This window comes from Rhinopithecus roxellana, chromosome 1 (genome assembly GCF_007565055.1).
Source record: "Rhinopithecus roxellana isolate Shanxi Qingling chromosome 1, ASM756505v1, whole genome shotgun sequence".
NCBI lineage: Eukaryota > Metazoa > Chordata > Mammalia > Primates > Cercopithecidae > Rhinopithecus > Rhinopithecus roxellana.
The window spans coordinates 70,623,353-70,644,959 of NC_044549.1; the positions used below are offsets into that span (position 1 = coordinate 70,623,353).

General features: G+C 46.0%; 1 long non-coding RNA gene across 1 annotated transcript; it reads right to left on the bottom strand.

Moving 5' to 3' along the window:
* Positions 1 to 1,055: 1,055 nt before the first annotated feature.
* On the bottom strand, positions 1,056 to 21,372 carry LOC115894550. The gene is made up of 3 exons (XR_004054655.1): positions 21,256 to 21,372; positions 7,710 to 7,770; positions 1,056 to 1,663 (listed from the first exon to the last, which is right to left on the bottom strand). It is a non-coding gene; the product is annotated as an uncharacterized LOC115894550 (long non-coding RNA).
* Positions 21,373 to 21,607: the final 235 nt, after the last annotated feature.

The window sequence follows — 21,607 nt, forward strand, 5'->3', positions numbered from 1 at the left end:
CAATAACTTAATTATCACAGCAAGTCCATGAAATAGGTAAATTACTATACAGTTAATGAACTGTAGGCACAGAGAGGTTAAGTAATTTGCTTAAAGTGACACAGCTCCAGTGATGAATTGTATTTTAAACCTAGGAAATTTGGCCGCAAAGTTTATGTGCTTAACTATAAAACCACACTGCCCTTCTAATTAAGTTAATAGTAGTAAAAGTAGTAATAATTACAATTATTACTATCCTGTTTTGAGTACTTTCTTTGTGCCAGGTATTAACCACTTCATGTGAATCGCCTCTACTTACAGCAACTGTGAAGGGTAGATATTAATATGCCCCTTTTTTTAAGTAAAAAATTTTTAAACATGCTCATTTTACAGATGAGAAAACTGGAGTTCAAAGAGGGGAAATGCCTTATCTGAAGTGACACAACATGTAAGGGACAAAGCCATCCCATTTTCTGGTATGGAACTGCTTCTACATGGAGCTCCTGTGATGTTGGGCTTTGATACACATTATCTCATTTAATCCACCGAATAGCCCTGTGGAATCGGTACTGAGCATCATGCTCAGCCTGTGGATGAGATAACCAACCTCATAATAAAGTTATTTGCCCAAGTCTTTATTTGTTCCTTACCAATGTCCCTACACACCATCCCACAGCGAAGAATGGGCCCATCCTCTGGTTAGAGAAACTAACCCAGCATGACTATCATGGAATATGGGGGGGCAGGGGAGGCACCCCATAGGTTGACTGTGCTAAGAACCAGAATCTGGGCTTGAAGAAACTATATCAAAGTATTGTGGGCCAGGCACGGTGGCTCATGCCTGTAATCTCAGCACTTTGGGAGGCCCAGGTGGGAGGATCACTTGAGACTGGGAGTTTGAGACCGGCCCGAGCAACATGGCAAAATCCCATCTCTACAAAAAATACAAAAATTAGCCAGGTGTGGTGGTGCATGCCTGTAGTCCCAGCTACTTGGGAGGTTAAGGTGGAAGGATCACTTGAGCCCAGGAGGCAGAGTTGCAGTGAGCATGTTTGTGTCACTGCACTCTAGCCAGGGTGACAGAGATATCCTGTCTCAAAAAAAAAAAAAAAAAAAAGGATTCTGTGGGGAAGGGGAGAGATTCCTTTTCTCATGTCTCTCCTAAGGTTAGGAAAGGTATAAGCCTAGGGGACCAGCAAGGTATGAACCACCTGGGGCAGGGTAGTTCTGCTGGAGGGAGGGAGAGAAGGAGGAAGGCAGAGACCGAGTTCCAAGCTCTGTCTCTGGAAGGGAGCCTCTGCAGGATTAGAGACCAGGCCACCACAGCTCCCGTCCCTCTCAGATTTCTTTGGCCCACCCACACCCTGGCCTGTCTCTCCCCTTTGGCCACCATCCCAGTACTTGGCTGGTGAGGGGTATACAAGAGACTGCCTCGCTTTGTGGAACGGGGCCAAGATCTCAGGTTAGAGAGGAGACAGCATGTGTTGAGTTCCCACATGGTTTCATATGAAGACTGTGTGTTAACGGGATCGGCGTGTTCTCCTGAGACGCAGCATTCCCTGAGGTATCTGCCACATGGCGTGCAGGGAGGGAAGGCTCCAGGTTTCTCACCCGTCATCAGCAGGAACAGCTTCCTTTTTCTGTCTTACTACTGTAATAGTTTGTTTGAACAAGAGTTTTATTGCTGAAAAGACATCACAAACAAGTTTTGAAGGCCACAGATAACAGCCCCTTCCTCAGGCACCGCCTTCACCTCACTCGCCTCTTTCCCTAGGATCCAGAGGGAGGCTGAGGCCATTCAAAGCCACCCCAACACACACCCCACCCAGCACCACCCCCTGTTTATCCCCAGCCATCTGTTTGGCCCGACAACCACAGCAGAACATGAGCCGGGTGAAGCCTCTCCCATTGGCCATGGAAGCCACTGACATGCTCGTCTCGCGGCTGGGCCATCCAGTCTTGTGATGTGGCTGGATTTGGGCCCAGAAGGTTTCTTCCACTATAGATGGGGCCCTCCCTTCCCTGGGGATTCTCAGCAAAACTGTGGAGGTGGGACATGAGGGTGTCACAAGGCTGCTGGGTAGGGGGGCCAGCCTCAGGCTAGGACCAAAGGAAGTAGAGCGGGCAGCCAGCCTCTGCTCACCCTAAGTCCCGGCCCTGTTCTCCCACGCCTGCACCCACCTTTGAGGAGGCAAAAGGGAAGAAACTTGTGCTTATTTGTTTGAAGAGCAAATATATTTTTTTGAAACTGAATTACGGATGGGGATGCGGGGGTGGGAATGATGCAAGGGTCTCAGGGGAATTCAAGCGGGGAGGGGGGAAGGAGGGAAAAACCACTCTTTTCTCAGATGGAAAAAAAAACCTGTTTCTTAAAGTTTTAAATAAAATATCTAATATTTTGTATCTCTTTTACCGTGGAGAATTTAAAACATATTCAAAAGTAGAAACAACAATATACGTTTCTCCAAAGAAGATATATAAATGGCCAACAAGTGCATAAAAATATGTTCAATGTCATTAGTCATCAGGGAAATGCAAATCAAAACCACAATGAGATACCACTTCACACCCACTAGGATGGGTATGATATTAATAATAATAACAACAAAACAATGGAAAATAACAAATGTTGTCGAGGATGTGAAGAAGTCTGAAGCTTTTGTATATTGCCAGTGGGAATGTGAAATGATGAAACCACTATAGAAAAAAGTTTGGCAGTTCCTCAAAAAGTTAAATATGGAATTACCATATTACCCGATGCCATTTCTAAGAGTTATATACCCAAAAGAATTGAAAACAGGAACGCAAACAAATACATGGACACGTATGTTCATAGCACTGCTCACAAGAGTCAAAAGGTGGAAATAACCTAAATGTCAATCAGTTAAATGGATAAACAAATTGTGGTATATACATACAATGAGGTATTATAGAGCCACAAAAAAATTATTAAAGTACTGGTATATGCTACAACATGGATGAACCTCAAAAACATTATGATAAGGGAAAGAAGCCTGGCAAAAAATGTCACATGTTATATGGTTCCACGCATATGAACTATACAGAATAAATAAATCCATAGAGACAAAATACAGACTGATGGTTGCCAAGGGATGAGGGAGGGAGAAAATGGGAATAAAATGGGTACAGGGATTTTACTTTGCAGTGATAGAAATATTTTGGAACTAACCATGGGGCAGGGGGGTTGCACAACATTGTGAATGTAATAAATGGCATAGACTGACTTGTTCACTTTAAAATGGTTACTTACATGTAGATTTTACCTCGATAATTTTTTTAAGTAGATAGAATAGCATGATGAACCCTCCACTTATCAGTCTCCCAGGTTCATTAGTCATTAATTCATGTCCAAGTCAGTTTCATCTGTAATATATACCCATCCACTTCCCCTGCTCATGTATTATTTTGAAGCGAATCCAGATATCATCTAATTTCATTTGTAAATATTTCTAAAATATTTAGTATATATCTCTAAAAGATAAGTGTTATAAAAATGACTATAATATTATCACACCTAAAAATATTTAACAGTATAAAAAGGCAACTTTTTAGACTAGTTCTCTAAATAAGAACATAGATTGTTTTCAAATTTTAAAAATATAAAAAGTGATCAGAAAAAAGAATTTGTTCCCTGTCCCTATCCATCATCCTGGTCTCTATGCCTTCACCAAACTCACCCACAAGTAGGCAAATAGGCACTGTTTTAACTACTTTAGAGTTTATTGGCCAGCCATGTTCGTTCATACCTGTAATCTCAGCACTTTGGAAGGCCAAGGTGGGAGGATCACTTGAGCCCAGGAGCTCAAGACCAGTCTGGGCAACATAGTGAGATCCCATCTCTATAAACAATTAAAAACTTACCAGGGTGTGGTGGTGCATGCCTGTAACCCCAGCTACTCAGGAGGCTGAGGTGGGAGGATAGTTTGAGCCCAGGTTGGAGTGAGCCATGATCGTTGCTACTGCACTCCAGCCTGGGTGACAGAGTGAGATCCTGTCTCAAAAAATAATAATGTTTTTTAAAATAGAGTTTATTTACGCCTGTGCATATAAATATGGATGTGGGCTGTCATTTGTCCCCTTTTTCCACACAAAAATAGCATGCTGTTCACACTGTTCTGCACTTAGTATGTCTTGAGGAGCTATCCACATGAATACATAGAAAGGCTTTTAATTCTTTTTTACAACTACGCAGTATCTCATTGTATAGATGTCCTATAATTTACTTGACTAGTTCCCTATTATGAACATCTGGATTATTTTTGATCTTTTGCTATCACCAGCAGAGTTGCAATAAGTAATTTTATACACATGTCATTTTGCAAGTCTCTAACAATATTTATGGGGTAAACTCCCAGATGGAATTGCTGGGTCAATGTCATGAGCATCTGTCATTCTGATGGGTATCGCTCTGTGGGACACAGGTCATCCTCCTCTAGAACCCAATGTTATTGCCTGTCTTGGAGGCAGTTTGCAAGAGATGTCAGAAAGCTTAGAACATGCATAACTTGAGACCAAATGATTCCACTTCTAGGAGTTATCCTAAATACAATTTTTAAAATTAATTAATTAATTTTAAAATAAAAAATAGAGACAGGGTTTTGCTATGTTGACCAGGTTGGTCTCAAGCTCCTGACCTCAAGCAATCCTCTTGCCTTGGCCTCCCAAAGTGCTGGGATTATAGGCCTGAGCCACCACGCCCAGCCAAGAAGTTATTAATCAGGTTTTCAAAGACTAAGCTACAAGATTGGACATCCTTGTGCCATTCATAGGTAAAACAAAAAAGGAGGAAGAAAGGGAGGGACAGAGGGAAGGAAAGAAAAAGAAAATCAGAAAAATGGCTGAGAAGGAGACTGGTTGAGTAACTTACAGTATATGCAAATACTGGAATGCTAATAGTCATGAAAAATTATGTTAGGAAAATAAATTTGTTATTGTTTATTTGTTGTAAAGGGAGAAAAAGTAGGCCACAAAATAGTATGTTCAGACTGGTCCCATTTTTAAAAAATAATAATATGTATGCTTCTAAATGTTCTCTCTGCCTCACTTTGAACAGCTGTAAAATGAGGACAATAGTATTTAGCCTACTGAGTTGTTGTGAGGATTAAATGAGTTTCAATGTCTAAGATGCTTAGAACAATCTCTGGCACAAAGGAAGCTCCATGTCAGAGTTAGCTAAAATTAGTGTTATTATTACTATTATTTTAATAATTGTATTGCAGTTACAGAGGAAAACGGTCTGGCAGGCAATACAATAAAATTTTAACCACCTTAGCAGGATTTAGAATTATTGGTTATTGTTTCTTTAAGATTTTTGCTTTTCTGTATTTTCCTTTTTTTTTAAATTTTATAATGAACATGTGGTATTTCTGTAATATATATCATGAAGTGCCACAAAAGGAGTGGAGTGGGGGACAAGAATGGAGTTCAAGGTTGTCATGGACATTTGCACCCAGCAGTCCGAGGGGATGATGTGGAAAGGAGAGGCAGGATGCTTTTTTGGTTTTGCCAGCTCAGCCTTGGGCAGGGCCAACCCTACACCCTGGGAAGAAGGCAACTCCCTTAAAAGGGTGAATGGAAGATCTGGAGAAGGCTCTCCCTGCCCACATGCACATAGGAGCTTTTAACAGGGACCTTAACAATTAGAGAGATGAAAAGGGGTTCGAAAAAGGTGCAAAGAACACTCAATAGGCTGTGAGGGTCCTGGGATGGGGGCCCTAACTCATTCACTGCAGTGCTCCCAGTGCCTAGCCTGAAACAAAGCTGAAATTCAGTCAATGTTTCCTGAATGAACAAGTGAATCCAGACTCTGCTGTGTGACCTTGGGAAAGTTCTTTCACCTTCCTGAATCTGTTTCCTCATCCATCAAATGGGGATATTAGTGATCTTGTAGAGACTGCTGTGAGGATGAAAAGAAATCCTAATGTAGAATATACAGCATCTAGCTACAATCAGGTATGTGGTAGGTGCTCAAGCATTTGTTGATTGAATGAATGAAAGGAGCCTGGGCAACATAGCAAAAACTCTGTCTCTACAAATAAAAATTAAAACATTAGCCAGTCACGGTGGCAGGGACCTGTCGTCCCAGCTACTCAGGAGGCTAAGGTGAGAGGACCTTAGCCTGCAGTGAGCCATGACCATGCCACTGCACTCTAGCCTAGGTGACAGAGTGAGACCCCATCTCAAAATAAAAATTTAATTCAATTTAAAAATAAAAGAAAATAAAAAAATAAATGAAAGGAAACAATGACATTTATAGGAACTTATTCACTCTAAAGTGTAAATATATACATATGTGTGTGGTATATATATGAGATCTCTCTGATATATATATATATATCAATCAGACTGTGTACTAAGTACTGTATTAGGCACTATACATGCATTATCTGGTGCAATCTGCATTTTCACATTTACAGAAATTGAGACTTAGTGAGATTAAGTGACTCACCCAAGGTCACACAGCAAGCAGATGGCACAGACAGGATTTAACTCAACATATGACTCAAAAGTCCTTGCTGAAAGAGCCCAGGATGTCAAAATGGACAGAGGCATGAAGAGGGAAGAGGGTCAGAGATAAGCTCCCCACTCTGTGCACACTGCTGAATTACCCATCAGGTAGACCTGGTGTGTGCTCAAAACACTGGGAAAGCAGCCCCAGCTCCCTTCCATTTCCCCAAAATTGGAAAATAATTTCTTTTTGATATTTCAAAGAAAAACATGGAGATCATCTTATGATTAAAATCAAGGCCTTATTGGGGTTTCTCTAAATTTATTTTAAGCTTTGTGTTTTCAGTTTGCACTTCGTATGGGGAGGAAGGATCAGAATACTCATGTCTCAGGACCTTAGGGCTTAATTGCCCTGGGGCTTAAGGCCTCTAGACCTTATCCAGCAAGGTGAGGCTAGGTCTCCAGAGTCTGAGCGGGAGGCAGCATGGACACCCACCTGGCCCCTTCTTCCCCTGGGGCTCACGTGGCAGTGTGAGGGGTATTTCTTAGGGCAGTGGCCTTGGCTCCCCTGACCCGTGGCTTCTCACGGTCTGCCTTTCAGACAAGGCGCTCACTGTCCAAGCATGTTCCAAGCCACCGGCTCAAGTCCCAGCCAGCCCAGGCCTGTTGCAATGAGTCAGCCTTTCACTGGGGAAAAACGTGGTGACTGGCCTCCAAGTCATTTTTTCCAACTTGGCCCTTGTCCTGGGCTGGGTTTGGGGAGACCTTCATTTTTCCCTTTGGGATTCGGCTGCCTATGAGGTATTCCCAAGGGTCCCTAGGAAGCAAGGGCGCTGGAATTCCTTTGGGGCAGGTTGAGTTGCTGCAATTCAGCCAAATGAGGGTCCCTCAAGGTGCCCACCTGGTCTCTCTCCACCTCTCCCTGCTCATATAAGCAAAAGTAAAGGCCACAGAGGGCAAGTTCTTATGGCCTTTACAGTTGTGCCCAATCATGGGGAGGGGGATGAGGAGAGGACTTATAAAGTCAAGTCCACCCTTGGCATCTTTCACAGGCCGTGCTAGCGCAGCAACCTCAGGTACCTGGAGCTTGAGGCACACTTGGCCTCTTGTCAACTAGTGGTGCCTTCCTGAAAGATGATGCTCCCTTGGGCCCCTTGAATTTTAAAGCAAGCACCATTACCTTCGGTGAACCCTCCTGCCCCCAGCTATATGCCAGGGTTCCGGTTTCAGAGCTGTTCACCTTACCATCCCTTCTGACTCACCTCTGGCTTCCCAGGGCTTTGTGAGGCCTCCCCTGCATGGCCAGGCTGATACAGATTCTCCCTAGGGTGACCAGGTGGGAGAGAGGAAGAGGCAATGACCATTAGTCAAAGGGTGGTGAGGGTGTGTGAGGGCAGGGGTTTAGCCCTCGTGGATCCCACAGTAAATTCATTCTCTCTGGAGGAAACATTAACCTCACTACTTCTGAGGCCCTTACTTAGAACCTCCTATTCATTTTTGCAATTAGCAAAGATTAACCTCTCAATAATTCATTCATTCAGGGCACAGTTATTTACTGGTACCTTTACATGCCAGGTACTGGGCTTTGGGGCTACAATGGTGCACAGAAGAGTCATGCTCCTGTCTTTCTGAAGCTGATAGTCTGAGAGGGACACAGATAGTAACCTGGTAATTACACAGATAGATACCAGCAATCCAGTATCAATATGCAGGAAGAGCACAGAAGAGCAGACAACAGTGCCTGGAGTGGTCTGGGGTGCTCAGGGAAGGTTTGCCTGAGATAGATGGGTAAGTGGGCATTGTCTCGTTGAGATGGGGGAAAAAACATCGGGGTCCTAACCCCGAGTACCTATTAGTGACCTTATTTGGAAATAGGGTTTTTACGGAGATAATCAAGTTAACATGAGGTCATTAGGGTAGGCCCTAATCTTGACTAGTATTCTTATCAGAAGGGGAACTGTGAACACAGAGACAGACATGTGCACAGGAAGAATGTCATGTGAAGATGAAGGCAGACATCAGGGTGACGTTGGCTGCTACAAGCCATGGAATGCCGAAGATAGCGAGCAAACACCAGGAGCTAGGAGAGAAGCTTGGAACTGATGCTCCCTCACAGCCTCAAAGGAACCAAATCTGCTGACACCTTGATTTTGAATTTTTAGCTTCCAGAACTTGAGATCATACATTTCTGTTGTTTAATCTACCCCAATTGTGGTCTTTTGTCAAGGTAGCCCTAGCAGACAAACTCAGTGTTCCAGGCAGAGGGAACTGCACATGCAAAAGCCCTGGAAGTGAGGGGAGGGGAGGTGGGTTTGAGAAAAGAGGCCACCCTGGCTGGAATGCAGAGTCAAAAATTCCTTTATCCAGACTGATAGGGAAGCAGATCAGTGTGGGCACCTCAGGTGACTATTAAAATAGCAATAAAAATAACCACCTTGAAGATGTGTAGAGTGTACCAGATAAGCCTGGGGAGGCAGGAAGTGACTAGAGCTGGGCAGGGGCTTCCCTGTAGGGGTAGAAGTGGAGCCTTTAACCTCAAGAGAGAGGAGAAGCTAGCAGGGTACACAGGCGACCTAGAGCCTCGTTTGAGCTGTGTGACTTTGGGAAAATGGCTGTCTGTCTCTGTGCCTTAGTTCTTCAATCTCTCCCCTTATCTGGGACATTCTGTGACCATGTGACTAGCAGTGTGCTCTGTGTTGCTGTCTCCTGTGTGGTGAGCCGGTGCGAAGGAAGAGAAAAGAATGAAAATAGCATTGGACACATTGGATCTTATGGAGCTTATAGTCTAATTGGGGAGATGACATTCATTCGGGCCACTGCACAATGAAAGTGCTAAGTGTGTGAAGTGGACAATGTCAGACATTCTGAAGGGCTAAATTGGTGGCTTCCCTCATCGGGGGTCTCGAAGTCTAGTGGGACCCCAGATACAATTTCTATGGTGTACATCTCCACCCGCCCCACCACTCCATAATTAATAGGTCTGGGGATGGGTGGGGGTTAACACGTGACCCAAGCTGGGCCAATCAGGATCTTTCCCTGGATTTCTTAGTCAGGAGCTAAGAAAGAAAATGCAGTTTCTCTCTTGGTGGCTATGTTTGCTGCTACATAGAGAGGGCTGACGTGAGGGAATGGAGCTGACAGGCTGACCCAGAGAGAGACAAGAGGGAAGAAGAGAGAGAGAGGGGGAGGGAGGGAAGGAAGGTGGGAGGGGAGAGGGAGAGAGAGAGAAAGAAAAAGAGAAAGAGAGAGAGAGTACGAGCGAGCCCCTTGGCTTCCCTGGCCCTGCTGCATCTCTGCCTTTCCCCTGGGCTTACTGGAGATACCCTACCTGCACATTCTTCACCCTGCATTTATCAGTTTCCCCTAGGCTAGCTGGAGAGGAGTTTCTGTCCCCTACAGTCCTAGGAGTTCTGATTCACACAGGGATCCCCTGTGTCAACCTCAGCCACTGTTTATGAGTGAGGTGATGAGACCCTGCTCTTGGCCCTAGCGTGTGCTATTGTGTCAGGGACCAAGAAGCTGTCCCTGCCCTCTTAGGAAACCCTTCATGGAGCCAAAGGCCATCTTCACTCTTTACACTACAGGAGGCGCTTAAGTCTTCACCATGCCTCTGTGAGCCTGGCTACATTTGTTTCACTTTGCAAACCCTGCAAGTCAGGAATTAAATCTCCCCTACCCCAGTCTTACAGGTGAGGAAACTGAGGCTCAGAGGAGGAGAAATGCCTTTGTATCTAAGTGGCAGAGCCTTTTTTGGGCCTCACGGTCCTTAAGATGGTACACATGAAACAGCAGCGCAAGCCCTGATCAGGGAGAAAGTAACCACCCTTCATTCATGAATTCACCAGTGAACGCTTCCCTACAAAAAAAGAAGAGACATTACCAAAGGTTTGTGCAGAGCCCGAAGTGTGAATTCAGGAAGGCAAGCACAACCTTTTATCTCTATAAGCCCAGTAATCACTATACACACAAGGTCAGGCATAAGTTAGGTGCTTAAGAGATGTTTGCTGAAAAAGAATAAGAGCAACATCTTAGTTACTGAGTGATTACTATGTGCCAGGCACTATTTTAAGTGATTCATGGGTATTCATTTAGGTAACCCTCACCCAGCCTTGTAACGTTGGTACTATTATGCCTGATTGATTGATTGATTGATTGATTGATTTAGACAGGGTCTCACTCTGTCACCCAGGCTGGAGTGCAGTGGCATGATCATAGCTCACTGCAGCCTCAAACTCCTGGGCTCAAGCAATCCTCTCACCTCAGCCTCCTGACTGACTGGAACTGCCTGGCTAATTTTTTATTCCCTAGTTTTTGTAGAGACAGGATTCAGTATGTTACCAGGACTGGTCTCAAATTCCTGGACTCAAGTGATCATCTCACCTCGCCCTCCCGAAGTGCTGGGATTATAGGCATGAACCACTGCCTTCAGACTATTATGCCCATTTTAGAGATGAGAGGGCTACAGCAGAGTAACCTCTCTGAGCTCACACAGCTAGTAAATGTCAGAGGGACCTCCAGCCTTCTGGCCTCAAGTGCACTCCTGACCTTAGACTGTATTGCCTATCTTCATATGATTGAATGAATGAATGAAAGTACATCTGCTAGCTACAGGAATACACATACACATACATTTCAGGAGAGCTTTCACTGGAGAGAGCTACAGGGTTGTGAAGCCTGGAGAAATTTAAGCTCCAGAAAATTCTCCAAGGAAGTGGGATGCCATGAGCCTTAAATCTGTGTGGGACTTTTGAATGTGAAAAGAGATATGCACATTTAGTTCTGGAATCTCCATATACTCAAATCAACATAATAATTGCTTTGAGAGCTTTCTCTGAATGAATTGAGAGCTTTCCCTGTGCCCCACACCCTGCCTACTTATCTTTGAATCTTCCTGCCCTCTCTGTGTTAGGGTGTCAAAGGCCTGTCTAATCACTCTCCTAAACCACTCTCCCCTCATCTCCTGCAGTCCACAGGAAGGTCAGCCTCGTGGGGTGTTCTTTGCAAAGCCGCAGAATCTTCCCTTGATAATGACCAAGTTTCCAAGGCAAAAATCGACACATGCTTATGGCATCCACAGGCCCAAAGAGTTGAGGCCAGAGAGACTTTCAAAAGTCCAAGATCTGAGTTGGCCAAGATCCAGCTTGGAACAGAGCCAAGGATGCAGGTGGACAGGCCTCGGGGCAGATGACAAAGCTGGGGGAATTCTCTTTACTTGCTTTTGCTGGAGGGCTAGATTTCACTATCTCCACTGAAGATCTTGAGAGCACCCATTTCACCCTGGGGCAGGGACGGGCTGCATGTTAGCTTTGAGGCCAGGCCAACCACAAGACAAGAAAAGACACATCCCAACTTCAAAGGGCTGCGGAAGACCAGGGCAGCTGAGCAGAGCTTCATGCCCCCCAAGTGAATCTAACTGCATCAGGCTCAGGCAGGTGCAGGGTAAGATAGAGCGCTGCCTGCAGGCTCAAGGGGAATCTTAATTGCCAATGGGAGATTAGATTGGTATTTATTTTCCATCCATCTTCATCTTTTAGGAGAACAAATTCTGGGAACTTTTGGGGGAGTCCTAGGGATAAAAGTCCTTAAGGGAGAAAAATGACCCATAAAAATGCATCCTCACTCCTAGACGTATTATTTTTTATATAAAAATTTCTTTCTTTATCAAAGAGAGATGAGGTCAAGCTGGTCTCCAATTCCTGGGCTCAAGCAGTCCTCCTGCCTCAGCCTTCCAAAGTGTTGGGATTACAGGTGTGAGCTGCTGCACCCTGCCCCTAGACACATTAGAACTTTAATAAGTTTGGAGCATTTTATTTGCTGCTGGAATTATGCTAAGCACTTCATATACATGACCTTGTTTCATCCTCAGGATACCCTAGTATAGAGATGATGACTCTCCTTATTATATGTCCCAAGGAAACAGAGGCTCAGAGACCTTCTCAATGTCGCACAGCTAATAAGTGTCAGTCAGGAGTCAAACCCAGGCCTGACTTCAAGTTCCTCGCCCTTAACCACAGGACTATGTTAGGTCCTTTTTAGGCACACATGTTCACTAAAACCTAGATGTTTTGCTTGCATCTGTTTATCCAGCAAACATGTATTAAGTACCTACTATGTGACAGGCCCTGTTTTAGATGCTGGGGATATAGTAGGGCATAAATAAAACAGACAAAAACCCCTGCTTTCAGTGAAATCAAAATAACATTAAAAGGCAAAAGATTATTGTCTCCTATTTTATAGCTGAAGCAACTGAGGTAGGTATTCCTTTTCGTCTGCTTACCCCTCAGATTCATTTATTCACGTGTTTTGTTGTTATTGTTGCTCAGCAAATATTCCTTGATCACTTACTAGGGGTCAGGTGCTGTTCTAGGTGCTGAGGTCCCAGTGCGGATCCAAATAGATGTGGTCCCTGCCCTTGTGGAATTAGCGGTATCTTCAGATTGTTCCTGTGTGTCTTCCTAACCTATAGCTGCTACTCAGGGCACATGAACAAGCAGTACTGACTTGTGTCCCCAGGAAGCTGATGCTGTTCCTCAGACAGGCCCAAAGCCAAAGGGGCAAGTCCAGCGGTATGCAAAACCACCAAGTCAGCACAAGTATTTGGGATCATAGGTGCCCTTTGCTCTCCCCATATAGTGATCCCTGCCCCAAGCTGTGTTAGAATGCACTCTGGGGTAAATGTTAGTAGACTCTGTGGGGAGTGGTGGTTCACACCTGCAATCCCAGTACTTTGGGAGGCTGAGGTGGGAGGATCAAGTGAGCCCAGGATGTCAAGGCTGCAGTGAGCCATGATCGTGCCACTGCACATGCAGCTTGGGTGACAAAGTGAGACCCCCATCTCTAAAAAGGTCAGTGTCTCTGGGTGTTCATTGGTTGTGTGACTTTGAGCCAGTGAAGCTCTCCAAGCTTCACTTTCCTCAGCCATAAAATGGAAATTGAAGCACTTTTCTTGTTTGAATATTTCCAAGAATGAGATGAATTCAAATGAAATAATGGCTATGTGAATATTTAATTTCCTGAACCGTAGATATTATTTCAGTGTCTTCCAGGTCTTCATTTCCTATGACCACAGTGCCTCAAAACGACTCTTATAAACTCATTCACAAAAAAGTATAAGTAACTGATGATATTTCAAGTCTTGCCTTTCCCAGGCCTAAAGACTTTCTTATAAGAAAAAAAAAAAAAAAAAAAAAAAAAAAAAAAAAAAAAAAAACCCTATGGAAGAGAACTTTGGATTCTGGCCAAATAGAGTAACAGGTACCAGATTTACCCTCCCATCTGAAACAATTAAAAAGTACCTTAACTCTGTCCTAGACAAAGTTCAATGGCTTTTAGAAGAGTACAAACATATCCAATGTCCAACAAGATAAAGTTCCCAATGTCTACCATCTAATCAAAAGAATTCCCAGTGGAAGTGCCTTGGACTGGAAGATGAGCTCCCTGAGGCCAGAGATTTTTATCTGTTTCATTCTCTGCTGTATCTTCAGTTCCTAGAAGAGTGTCTGGCACATAGTAGGCATGCAATAATGATTCGTTGGATAATGAATGAATGAATCGGGGTGTCAGACATCAGTGAGGATAATGGGAGGTGCTAATCTGTGCAGGGGTCTCTCCCAAAACCCCAGAAATCACCTGGCACTTAAGGCCTGCCTAACTGATAAATTCCTCAAGTCAGCCCAAGCATGGCAGCTCAAGCATGGAGGATGAGACCCTCTAAAGAGTGACAGCCTTTAGGGGAGAGACACATCTACACGCCCTGTCACGAGCCCTGTCATCACCTCGGGAGGAAAAGGAAAGCTTGTTACTCATTGATAACCATCACTGCGAACGACTCCTCCACACGGCACCCCTCCCCTCCCCACCCCCTACCTTCCAGCCCTGGCCTGTTTACTGGAAGATGCGACCCTGTTTTTTACATCCTGAGCGATGACAGATTTCATCACTGGCTTAAGGCAAGACAGAGAAGCTGGGTGTCAGGCCCTGGTGATAAGTCATGTCAGATTTTGGGTGGTTGTGGTAGTGGTGGTGGGGGCAACTGTAGCCGTTACCACACAGGTTTATGCCTCGATCTGCTCATTCATTTGTTAATCCTTTTATTGCGTACATATTAATTTGGGTCAGGCCTTGTGCGTGGGGGCTCCAGACACAAGACAAAAATGACAAAAATGAAAATGACGGTGATTAAAACGAATTGCAAAAGCCACCATTTTCTGAATGATTCCTTCAGAAGGCAACATGCTGGTGTGGCTAGAAACGTCATTCTGAGCAAGACACCCAGGTTCCTAGTCTTAGCTCTGCTTTTTCATAGCAGTGTGACTCTGGGCAAGGTACCTAACCTCTCTGAGCCTCTATGTTCTCATCTCTAAAATGGGGCAGTTGTGATTAAATGAGTTAACCCAGTTAAAGCGTGTAGAACACTATTCACTATTTCTTTGCTTGAAATCATATTAAATACTTTACAGCCTCAGTCAGAAGAGGGGAATTGTATCATGGTTAAGAGCTCTGAGTTGGAACTTGGACACCCACTTACTGTGTGACTTTGAGCAGGTAACTTACCTTCTCTGAACCTCAGTTGCCTCATCTGGGAAGTGATGCAAAGTAAATTCCACAAGGGTAGGGAATTCTGTTTTGTGCACTCCTATCTCTACAGTGCCTTAAACAGCACATGGCCAATAGTAGATGCTAATGCAGTAACTAGGACCAGTTATATAATTTGTGGGATACAGTGCAAATGAAAATGCAGGGCCCTTGTTTTTTTTTTTTTTTTTTTTTTTTTTTTTTTTTTTGAGACGGAGTCTCGCTCTGTCGCCCAGGCTGGAGTGCAGTGGCCGGATCTCAGCTCACTGCAAGCTCCGCCTCCCGGGTTTACGCCATTCTCCTGCCTCAGCCTCCCAAGTAGCTGGGACTACAGGCACCCGCCAACTCGCCCGGCTAGTTTTTTGTATTTTTTAGTAGAGACGGGGTTTCGCCGTGTTAGCCAGGATGGTCTCGATCTCCTGACCTCGCGATCCACCCATCTCGGCCTCCCAAAGTGCTGGGATTACAGGCTTGAGCCACCGCGCCCGGCCAGGGCCCTTGTTTTAAAAATTATTAAGAATTTTGGGTCAGGTGTGGTGGCTCATGCCTGTAATCCTAGCACTTTGGGAGGCCGAGGCAGGCGGATCACAAGGTCAGGAGTTCGAGACCAGCCTGGCCAACATGGTGAAACCCCGTCTCTACTAAAAATACAAAAATTAGCTGGGTGTGGTGGCAGGCACCTGTAGTCCCAGCTACTTGGGAGGCTAGGGCAGGAGAATTGCTTGAACCCAGGAGGCAGAGGTTGCAGTGAGCCAAGATATGCCACCGTACTCCAGCCTGGGCAACAGAGTGAGACTCCATCTCAAAAAAAAAAAAAAAATTATTAAGAATTTCGTCTGGGCTCAGTGACTCACACCTGTAATCCCAGCACTTTGGCAGGTGGATCATCTGAGGTTGGGAGTTTGAGACCAGCCTGACCAACATGGAGAAACCCCATCTCTACTAAAAATACAAAATTAGCTGGGCGTGGTGGCCCATGCCTGTAATCTCAGTTATTCGGGAGGCTGAGGCAGGAGAATCTCTTGAACCCGGGAGGTGGTGGTTGTGGTGAGTTGAGATCGTGCCATTGCACTCTAGCCGGGGCAATAAGAGCTAAACTCTGTCTCAAAAAAAAAAAAAAAAGAAGAATTTCAAGACAGCATTGGTGGAGAATTAAACCAAGTGTGGGGCCCTTCTAAGTGTGGGGTGGCCCTCTGTGACTGCAGAGGCCACATGCCCATGAAGCTGGCTCTGATCACAATACTTCCCAATATTGTTGTTATGACGAGAAAGGGAAAGTGAGTTAAAGTGTATAGGGCAAGTGGCACATACCTGGCCCAGAGTAGACTCTCAATGCTAACTGATATTACTCTTATCATATTTAATGTTCACTGACAGCCCTGTGAGAACAGATAGGTGTTATCCCACCTCACAGGTGAGGGATTAAATGACTTGCTCAGGCTGGGCACAGTGACTCACGCTTGTAATCTCAGCACTTTGGGAGGCAGAGGTAGGAGGATTGCTTGACCCCAGAAGTTCGAGACCAGCCTGGGCAATATAGCAAGACCCCACCTCTACCAAATCAAACCAAACAAAATAAAACCCAACTTGCTCACTGCCCTAGTGTTTATGGGAGGTAGAGGCAGGATTTGAACCCAGGTCGGCTGATGTGTGAGAGAAGGGTGGGTGGAGGAAGGGGGAAGGCCCAGAAGCCTCGCAGGCAGCTGGTAGGGAGGTGTTTGGGGTTTGGACAGCTGCTCCCTCCTCTAGGGCTGGCTGTCCCATCAGCCGGGGGTTGTTTCTGTTGCTCAGTGGGGAATCTGCAGGCCTGGACAGGCTCTGAGCCGGGAAACAGGAGTGGCCCTGGCTGTCCTATGACACACTGCGAGTGGAGGGGGCTGTGGCCAGCGGGGACGTAGGGGAGTCACACCCGCCGAAGCCCAGCTCAGAGTCAGGACTGGGGCCAAAGGGGCAGAGACTGGGCTCGCCATGGAGGTCCGAAGTGAGGGATTAAAATCCAGAGTGGCCGCCTCTGCCACTGACAGCCCCAGCTCTTCCCGTGGCCCCAAAGGCTGGTGTGTCCCTGTCCCACGGGTTTCCTCATCTCCCTCCCTCCCATGTGCCTCCCTGCTCACCTCAGTCCCACTGGCCTCCCTGAACCTCCTGAAAACCAACCAAGTTCTCTCCCCACACAAGGCCTTTGCTGTTGGTTTGCCTCTGCTGTAAACAACCTTTCCCTGGCTCCTTCACACTTACCAAATCCTAGCTCCAGTGTCACCTCCTTTAAAAAGCCTTCCCTTGGCTGGGCATAGTGGCTCATGACTACAATCTCAGCACTTCGGGAAGGCAAGGTAGGAGGATCACTTGAGCCCAGGAGTTTGAGACCAGCCTGGGAAACAGAGAGAGACCCCATCTCTACAAAAAATAAAGATTTTTAAAAAGCCTTCCCTTCTCTTCCTTTCTAAAGCACTGCCATGTTCTCACTTCTTCCACATCCCCCTGCAATGCCTGTTTTCCATTCCAATCTGTGATTCCCATTCCCTTCCTTATTGACTTGCTATGTGTTCACCACCTGACTTCCTTCAGTAGAACACACACAGATGAACCCTGAGGGCGGGGGCCATGTTCAGGGCTCCATTCCTCTCATCTAGAGCAGTGGCTGCCACACAGCCAGGACTCCATGCATACTTACTGAATCAGTGGGCTAATGAATAGCCAGCTGTACCATGTTGGAAAAATGACTTGTGGTCTTTGAATCTGTTTCCCCATCTCTAAAATGAGATTGGGATTCCCGCCTCTGTCACCCACGCTGGCAAATGGCATGATCTCAGCTCCCTGAAACCTCCGCTTCCCGGGTTCAAGAAATTCTCTTGCCTCAACCTCCCAAGTAGCTGGGATTACAGGCACCCACCACCATGTCCAGTTAATTTTTCTATTTTTAGTAGAGATGGGGTTTTGCCATGTTGGCCAGGCTGGTCTTGAACTCCTGACCTCAAGTGACCCGCCTGCCTTGGCCTCCCAAAGGGCTTGGATTACAGGCGTGCCTCATGCCACTTCTTTTTTTTTTTTTTTTTTTTTTTTTTTGAGACGGAGTCTCGCTCTGTCGCCCAGGCTGGAGTGCTGGAGTGCAGTGGCCGGATCTCGGCTCACTGCAAGCTCCGCCTCCCGGGTTCACGCCATTCTCCTGCCTCAGCCTCCTGCGTAGCTGGGACTACAGGCGCCCGCCACCTCAGCCGGCTAGTTTTTTTATTTTTTAGTAGAGACGGGGTTTCACAGTGTTAGCTAGGATGGTCTCAATCTCCTGACCTTGTGATCCGCCCGTCTCGGCCTCCCAAAGTGCTGGGATTACAGGCTTGAGCCACCGCGCCCGGCCTATCATGCCACTTCTTAAGGTAGATTACAATCATACAATCAAGCTACCATTTATTGAGGACTTACTGTGTTCCAGGCACCGTACTAGATACATAAAACCTGGCATCTAGAAAGTGATCAGTTAATCACAATATTCCCTATGTTACTACGATTGCTACTACTAAACTCTATAGGTTGGAGTCCCTGATTGAGGGACTGAACCCTTGATCCTAAAATCCCCCCCTGTTTCCCCCATCCCCAGAGGCTACCCCAAGGAAGAGAGACAATCCCAGGGGCTTGAAACAAAGGGAACATGCTGGGAAAGAAAACTACTCTGAGGCAGGGTGCAGTGGCTCATGCCTGTAATCCTAGCACCTTGGGAAGCTGAGGTGGGCAGATCACTTGAGGCCAGGAGTTCGAGACCAGCCTGGGCGACATGGTGAAACCCCGACTCTACAAAAAATACAAAAATTAGCCAGGTGCAGTGGTGTGCACCTGTAGTTCCAGCTACTCAGGAGGCTGAGGCAGGAGAATCACTTGACCCCGGATAGCAGAGATTGCAGTGAGCCAAGATCACGTCATTGTACTCCAGCCTGGGTGACAGAGCAAGACCCTGTCTCAAAAAAAAAAAAAAAAAAAAAAAAAAAAAAAAAAAAAAAAAGAAAGAAAGAAAGAAAGAAAAAGAAAAAAGAAAAGAAAACTACTCTGATATTCTCAAAGGGGTTCCTTCTTTTTGGATTTCTTTATCTCTCTTGAGGATCCCATCCCACCCCACCCCCATTCAACCCCGCCTTTCCCAACCACATACCAAGAATAAACCTCACACCCTGTGTGCCTCGAGTGTCATAGTTTCCTGCCTCTATGGTCACGGGCTGCTCGGGCTCAGAGGGATTTTCCAGCTCAGGGCAGTGCTGGTGGGACCCGAGGCAATGTGACATAGGAGGAGCTGTGATGAAGACCTAGAAGGAGGAAAGCCCCGAGCAGATGCTGACAGAGAACTGGAGTGGGGCCTCACAGAGGTACCTGGAGTGCAGGCTCCTGGGAAGGGGAACCAAGCCTTGCCTCTGATTTCACCAAGTGCTCTCAGAGCAGGCCATCCGGCAGCTTGCTGCCAGCCAAATGCTACTGACCAAGGACTTCCAAACTGACCAGGCCCAGAACAAGAAATTCTGTTTAGCGTCTGGAGATCTATGGCCAGGCTGGATCCTAATGGATTCCAGTTTAGAGGGCTGTCCACTCCTTGGTGAAGTCCTATTTTCTTAGCCCTCTCTTCCCTTTGAACAGTGATCAAGGACTCTCCCAAATCCTGCTCTAATCCCTCATAGCCCCACTGACAGCCATCACAGACACCCTCCTCAGAGAGCCATTTCTCCTCCTTGGTCTTTCTCTTCTAATTTCCACTCCTGATATCTAGCTAGCTACTTCTTCTAAACATGTCAAGGGACCTAGTTTCCAGTTCTGCTCTGGCTCTTACTCAAGCTACTTTTTATTGAGGACTTACTGTGTTCCAGGCACCGTACTAGATACTTAAAACCCAGCATCTAGATAGTGATCAGTTAATTACAATATTCCCTATGTTACTACGATTGCTACTACTAAACTCTTTAGGTTGGAGTCCCTGATTGAGGGACTGAACCCTTGATCCTAAAATGCCCCCATTTCCCCCACCCCAGAGGCTACCCCAAGGAAGAGAGACAATCCCAGGGGCTTGAAACAAAGGGAACATGCTGGAAAGAAAACTACTCTGAGGCAGGGTGCAGTGGCTCATGCCTGTAATCCTAGCACCTTGGGAAGCTTCTAGTAATTCCCATTTGTAAAACGGGACCCTAAAGGGTTCCTTTCAGCTCTGACATTCTAGGATCCAAAGTATGGAGATTAAGTCACAAGAATCTCCACCAGAAGGTAGGGGATCCAGCCTGGACCACACCCCCAGGGCTTGACAGTTTCCTACCCAGCACCACTTGCCCACCTTCCTAGCTGTGTGGCCATAGCCAAGTTTCTGTTGAATGGACAGAGGGTAAGATGTTAGGATTAAAAAGTCAAAGTGAGCCAGACGTGGTAGCTCATGTCTATAATCCCAGCATTTTGTGAAGCCAAGGTGGGTGGATTGCTTGAGGCCAGGAGTTCGAGACCAGCCTGGGCAACATGACAAAACACCATCTCTACTAAAAATATAAAAGTTAGCTGGGCGTGGTGGTGTATGCCTGTGGTCCAGCTACTCAGGAGGCTGAGGCACAAGAATCACTTGAACCTGGGAGGCAGAGGCTGCAGTGAGCAGAGATCGCACCACTGCACTTCGAGCCTGGGTGACAGAGCGAGACCCTGTCTTAAGAAAAAAACAAAAAAAACCTCAAACTAGCCAACACAGTGCTTTCTAACCCTAGCAGGAGTGCATTAAGAGGAAGCTGTTATGAATTTAGAAGGACAAGAAGACAGAAAGTCTGAAGAAAAAACAAGTAGCCAAAAAACAATCCATTTGACAAATATTAGGAGCATCTCCTATGTGTACTGAGGTTACAACATGGATATGGAGCTCAAGAACTCAGAACCCAAGGTGCTTAAGGTGGAGGAGACAGATTTGTCAACAAATGTTGTTACACCCTTCTGACTATTCCCTGGCATCTGTGGACATTGTATACAGTTGTTTAGGTTGCTGACTGCACAAGGGTGCTGGCTCAGGCATAGAGGGGCTGAAATTCAGGTCAGGTCCCTTTCCTAAGCATGGGCCTATGGGGCTGCATCTTCCCAGAGGGGCACCTTCTCCTAATTCTTACAAATGTGCTGTGTGGGCTGGCCTAGCCCCTGCAGCATCCACATTACCTTGTTCTGACCCAATCAGCTCCCCAGCTACGAAAGCACTCATTTTAGGTACAATTTACTCACCCCTCCACACACACCTATTACCTCATGAGCACTCCATCATCCTTAACTTGGCCTTCAAGCTCCTTCGTGACCTGCCCCCAGCTCCTTCTCTGCCATCTCTACCATCTCCTTCCCTGTCATACTCCTCATACCACACAGTCCACACGGTGTAGTTTCACTTCCTTGAAGGAGCCATGGTCCATCTGATCTTTGCATACGCTACTTCCTCTCTCTAGAATAACCCCCTTTTCTCTGATTGGCTGGCTAATGTCTCAAATGTTCAGATCTCAATTTAAACTTGATTCTCTCCAAGAAGCCTTTGATTTTGTTTTGTTTTGAGACAGAGCGTTGCATTGCTGCCCAGGCTGGAGTGCAGTGGCGCGGTCACAGGTCA